Here is a 6,030-nt window from a genome sequence, read left to right on the forward strand (position 1 = left end):
ATATGTCTAGTGGAATATAAATATCCTGTCCCAATAATGCAATGTACTAAAAATCATAATTTTACTATTAAATATTGTCTGTTCAATGGTTTTATTTCCTGAAATAGATGTTCCATTCATTTTGGTTAATTATGATTAAATAAATATAACAATAAAATCAAGATATTTATATATAGATTACATTTCGTTAATTAGGCTATATTTCTATAATGCTATATATGGACAGATTAAGAAATAAAAATAAATTAAACAGATAAATAAACGTTGCAGTATAAGAAGTAAATCTGTCGAAATAAATAAGAAAAACTCACATAACCAAAGAAAACCAAGATAAATCTTTTCAAACGTCAACTACCTAACTCTCAGCTTGTGCTGCCATCTAGTGAATAACACATCTAGATCAATATTGTGGCTCTACTGCCATCCTGTGTTTAACGCCCGAACCTTCACCGGACAGTCAAGATGCATCCAAGACATGATGGAAATCTTTACTGTGGGGTTTATGTAGATAAATGACACCTGATACAGGTTTCATAGCGCTTCACACACTGTAAAGCAGCTCTATAAAACAGGTCAAATTGACTATATTGAGCATACATCTATTGCCGCCATACATCTATCCCTCTCTTGACTTTGAAAAGCACATCTGTTCTGAGTTAGCAGGCCTCAGCCGCCCCAATCTCCCTCTGGCCTCTCAGACTCCTTCAAATACAGCTCAACTCCTGAACTTCCGACATGATCTGGGTCAATTCTTCTGCCCTCGCCCTCGAGGAAATATACTTCAGACATCTAATCAAGGCAAAAGCGGCAAAACACAAGTTAGAGGGTTCAACACACACAAACTAATATCCAATGGAGAGCACTGACAATCAAACTGAAATGACGCATTGATATTCATGCTCGGGGAAGAGAAAAGACAAGTGGCAGAGAGCAACAGGCCCTGCAGGACACTTTCTGTGTGTGTTTTGCAGACATATTGGTCAGAGCATCTTACCACATTTTTGAAAAAGTTTTTAAATCTGCTCAGTCTAGCCAGACATGGGCAGTATTTCAATTAAATGTATTTTAAATACGTATTTAATTACTTTAGTGTATTTTGTAATTTGTATTTTGCAGGTGTGGAAAAAATAAAATGTAGTTTGTAACAAAATATTTTGAGGGAGTGTATTTAGAGTATTTCAAATACTTAAATACTTAAGAAAAATCACCATATGCTTATCACCATAGTAAATGATTTTGCCATATTTTCGGTCTGATGTTGGCAATGGCAATGTCCAGGTTAGATGCACGAAAATCACGTGACACCCTGTAGACCGGGCTCCCTCCAAGAAGTGAATGAGTTTTGAACCCCTACGGGTGACGTCACGGACACTACGTCCATATTTTTTTACAGTCATTTTTTTGAACACAGGAGAAGAAGTTGTGCTGCTCCTCTTAAAAACGGCATTAAAGGGATAGTTTGTATGAGTTTCCTTCTTCTGCTGAACACAAAAAAAGATATTTTGAAGAATGTCTGTAATCAAACAGTTGACAGTAGCCTAGCCATTGACTTCCATAGTATTTTTTTTCCTACTATGGAAGTCAATGGCTTCCGTCAACTGTTTGATTACAGACATTCTTCAAAATATCTTCTTTTTACTTCAACAGAAGAAAGAAACTCATACAGGTTTGGGACAACATACGGATAAGTAAATGATGACAGAATTTTCCTTTTTGGGTGAACTTACTATCCCTTTAAGGTAAAGTGTTTTGTGAAAAATATACAGTCTACACACACACACACATATTGCACACTGAACAGCATTATAGAGAAAATAATTGTGCCTTATGAGATCAATGCACTGTGTTGTCATTCATAAAAGGACCTCAATACCTATTATGAAACAGCGCGTCTGTCGTAACTCCACTGAAATCTCCATACTATGCAAGCGTTCACAATATAACATCCATCTGCAGGTTTTACACGTTTTTAAACGTATTACATATGAGAAATATTGATATTCCGTCGGATTTTGTATAAAATAATCACCAATCCTAGCCTGGGTGCCAGCCCGAACCCCGCCCACAACATTTTTTGGTCGGGAAGTTCGGTCTGGACTCGATCCGTTGAGGAGTAATTATGCTCGGCTCCCAGAAGGCCGAGCCAATCAAATTGCCAGGGCGGGCTTTAATCGATGATGGACAGATGATCTGCGGTTACATAATCACCCACGTCACCAAAGGTTTTCAACAAAGATGACTGCAGCAGGAGAATTGAGATGTTCCGCTATCACGTCTGTTATAAAAGAAATCGACAGCGCATTCATTTTAAAAGACGAACAGAGAACCGCAATCAAGGCATATGTCGATCGGAAATATGTGTTTGCCGTCCTTCCTACGGGATTCGGCAAAAGTTTAATTTATCAGCGGACTCCGATGGTCGCTAAGAAGATGGGACGCAATGAAAACCCTGTGGTCATTGTGGTTTCTCCTTTGGTCGCACTCATGGAGTGCTTTATTATTACTTTACTCATTACTTTACTACTTCTTCCTGCATGTGTGCAGTTGAGCTCTGTTAACAACTATGCGTCGCTCAACATACATCACTTACTGCGTTGCTCTGATTGGTTGTAGGTCTATCCAATTGAGTGCAGAGGTTTTTTTTTTCCTGGTTCGGTTAAGACACGCCTCATAATCAAAGCCCTATGGAGCAGTATCAGACTCACACTCTGCCTAGAATATGAGTATGACGAAGTCAGGCTACATCAATCCTATAGTTTTCCAATAATTGCGCACGCAGCGCGATTCTTCTATGGAAAAGGCATACGCGATCAGGGCAGTTAGAGTCTTGTGTGTAAAACAAACCCACACATATTATGATTAATATGATTAATCATATATATTATGATTAAAATGGAATTTTGATTTTGTGACAAATTCTCTGTCTCTTTTTTTTTGCTACTTCGCCATTTTGAATTTACACATTTCTCATATTTGTGTTATTGCTACTATTTGTGTTATTGACCTTTCAGTAATACAAAAAAAAAAAAGACTTAAGATTATTGTTGGAGTATTTTTGTATTTTCAAAATACTAATTACTTGTATTTTATTTAAATACATTTTTCACATCAGTATTTTGTATTTTATTTTGTTACATTTCATGAGCCAGTATTTGTAGTTTGTAACAAAATAGTTTTTGATGTATTTGTGCCCACCTCTGAGTCTAGCTTCTTTTCTTTCTTTTTTTACAAACGTCCTGTGAGAAAGGACCTAACATTCAGTAGGATCAAACTCCTCATTTGCCTGCATTGTTTCCATGGCAATGATGTTTCGGTGATGATGTCACCTCCTAACTGGAGATTCTGCCAGCACACCTTCACCCCTTCCCAGTGTGTGTGAGACTGCAGGAACCACAGGACAGAACTAAAATCTTCATTACAGCACACAGACTTAACATGCATTACTGACTAAACACGGATTCAAAATGCTCTTATAGGGGTTAAAAATGTCCACAGCCATGGTGACAAATAGAACATCCAAAATAATGTTTAGAGACATGGATATTTAGAGAGCATAGATGAAAAAAGTACAGTGGGGTCCAAATGGTCACCAGCCCCCCATTTCGCATATTCTAATTTAATACACATTGTTTCATTATAATATCAGTAAAAAAAAATAATAAAAACTTTAGATATGAAAGTTGTTTGTTTTTTTTCAATTGTTTTTAATGAAAAGTAAAAAAAAAAAAAAAGGTAATTGCACATTTTTCTCGCATTTCTGACTTTTTTTCTCAGAATTGTGTGATATAAAGTCGCAATTGCGAGTAATAAAGTCACAATTGTGACTTTATAAAGTCTGTCTTTTGTCCTAAGAATAGGACTTTATAACTCACAATTGCAAAAAAAAAACAATTCAGAATTGCGAGATATAAACTCACAATTGCAAGAAAAAAAAAGTCAGAATTGTTAAATATAAAGACAGAATTGTGAGATAAAAAGTCGCAAATAACTTTATTATTCCGTGGCCTGTATATATTTCCATTTTATTTTATTTTTATTTTTATTTTATTTATTTATTTTTGTAGTTTTGACTTACTCAAATCTATTTCAATTTTATTTCAATTCAATTAAATTGTATGTCTTGAATTACAAAAAAAAAAAGAGCTTTAAATTTTTCTGACGTGAAAAGACCAGCCCATCCCGAAATTTGATGATCCCTTTGCAAAGGATGTTTGTCCTAAAATATAAGAGCAGCTGTATTTTAATATATATATACTGTATATATATATATATATATAATTGTCTTTTTATAAGGAAATAAATAAAAATAAAGAATTGCTTTAATGTTGTAAATTGACAATACATACAGATTGTTTACTTAAAAAAGTAGTGTGGTCAATAGAATAATCCCAATGAATCTCAGATTTTCATGATTTAATATTTAGAAAAAATTAAATTGCAATATTATCAAATATGTATCAAATATCAGTAATAAATATAATAACAGTATTATATAATTATTGTATTTTATATTCAGTATATTATTAGTCTGCGACAGTGTTATATATTCATATATTCTATTTTTTTTTCCTTTCAGTTGTTTTGTAGAGTCTCTAGCAATACCTTGTGGCCCCTGTGGGTTTTAAAACACCTGGCCTATATGATGTTGGCTATATACACAAAAAAGAAATGAAAGAAAAGAAAAAAAAAGAGGAGACCTAGAGGTAGATCCCATGCAAATATTTTTGACGCACATTGACGGGACGTTTGCAGCCACCCTTGAGCTGTGTTTCTGAAGCGCTGACTTAATGTTTACCTTTCGATAAATGTTGACATCATATCTGACTTCAGTCTTGTTAAAAAGGGAGTGGGGAGAAAAGCAAAACACACACAAACACTCACGCCCTAGCAATGACCAGACATGACACACTGAAGTCCCGAAAACCATGAACAGACTCATTGACACGCTTGATCCCTCTCTCTATTTCTCTCAGCAGTTTGATTCATTTGGCCGATGTTCGACATAACTTACGGCAAATTAACTCTCACTCTCTGAACATACTGTATAAAAGCAGTTTGTAAGAGGCACTTCTGATAAATGAGAGGTTCTGTACTCAAAAGCTTCTGTGTTTCAAGGATAATTTAATTTAAATGTATATAGGCTACATCTCTTATACATTAACAGCATTTTTAGTTTATATTTTCACTTCACATCCAAATGCAACATTTAAAAAGTTAGGGTTACATATATAATAATAATAATAAATGTAATAAATTAAAATAATGTTGGTGTTTGTCTTAGCAAACGCCACCGTTAGCTCTTAGACAGACAGGACATATACAGACAAGATACAGACGGACAGACAGACAGAATACAGACAGACAGATTATATTGTTACAATGGCAACTGTTAAGGGGTGGGATATATTAGACAGCAAGTGAACAGTCGGTTCTTGAATTTCATGTGTTGAAAGCAGGAAAAATGGCCAAGTGAGAAGATCTGAGTGACTCTGACAAGGCCAAATATGGATGGCTAGATGCCTGGGTCAGAGCATATCCAAAACACAAGTCTAGTATCGGGTGTTCCTGGTATGCAGTGGTTAGTATCTACCAAATGGGGTGCGAGGAAGGACAACTGATGAACCAGGGTCAGGGTCAGGGTCATGAACACCCAAGGCTCACTGATGCATGTGTGGGGAGTAAAGGCTAGCCCACTGGTTCAATCACACAGAAAAGCTAGCACAAATTGCTGAAAAACGTAATGTTGCCCATAATATAAAGGTGTCAGAACACACAATGCATTGCAGTTTGCTGTGTATGGGGCTGCGTAGCCTGCCCCTGATGACCCCTGTTCACTGCAGAGAGCACCTACAATGTACATGTGAACGTCAGAACCGGACCATGGAGCAATGCAGTGGTTTCTTTTTCTAACAGCCTCCCTTTTTTTAATAGAAAAATTGTTGTTTTTGGTAGATGAAGTAGTTTGAAGTAGATTCATCTGCTTTACGTTTACCTGGCATTGGCAGTCCTTTCAGAAACTTGCCCATGCTT

Source organism: Abramis brama (genome assembly GCF_963993115.1).
Source record: "Abramis brama genome assembly, chromosome: 23".
NCBI lineage: Eukaryota > Metazoa > Chordata > Actinopteri > Cypriniformes > Leuciscidae > Abramis > Abramis brama.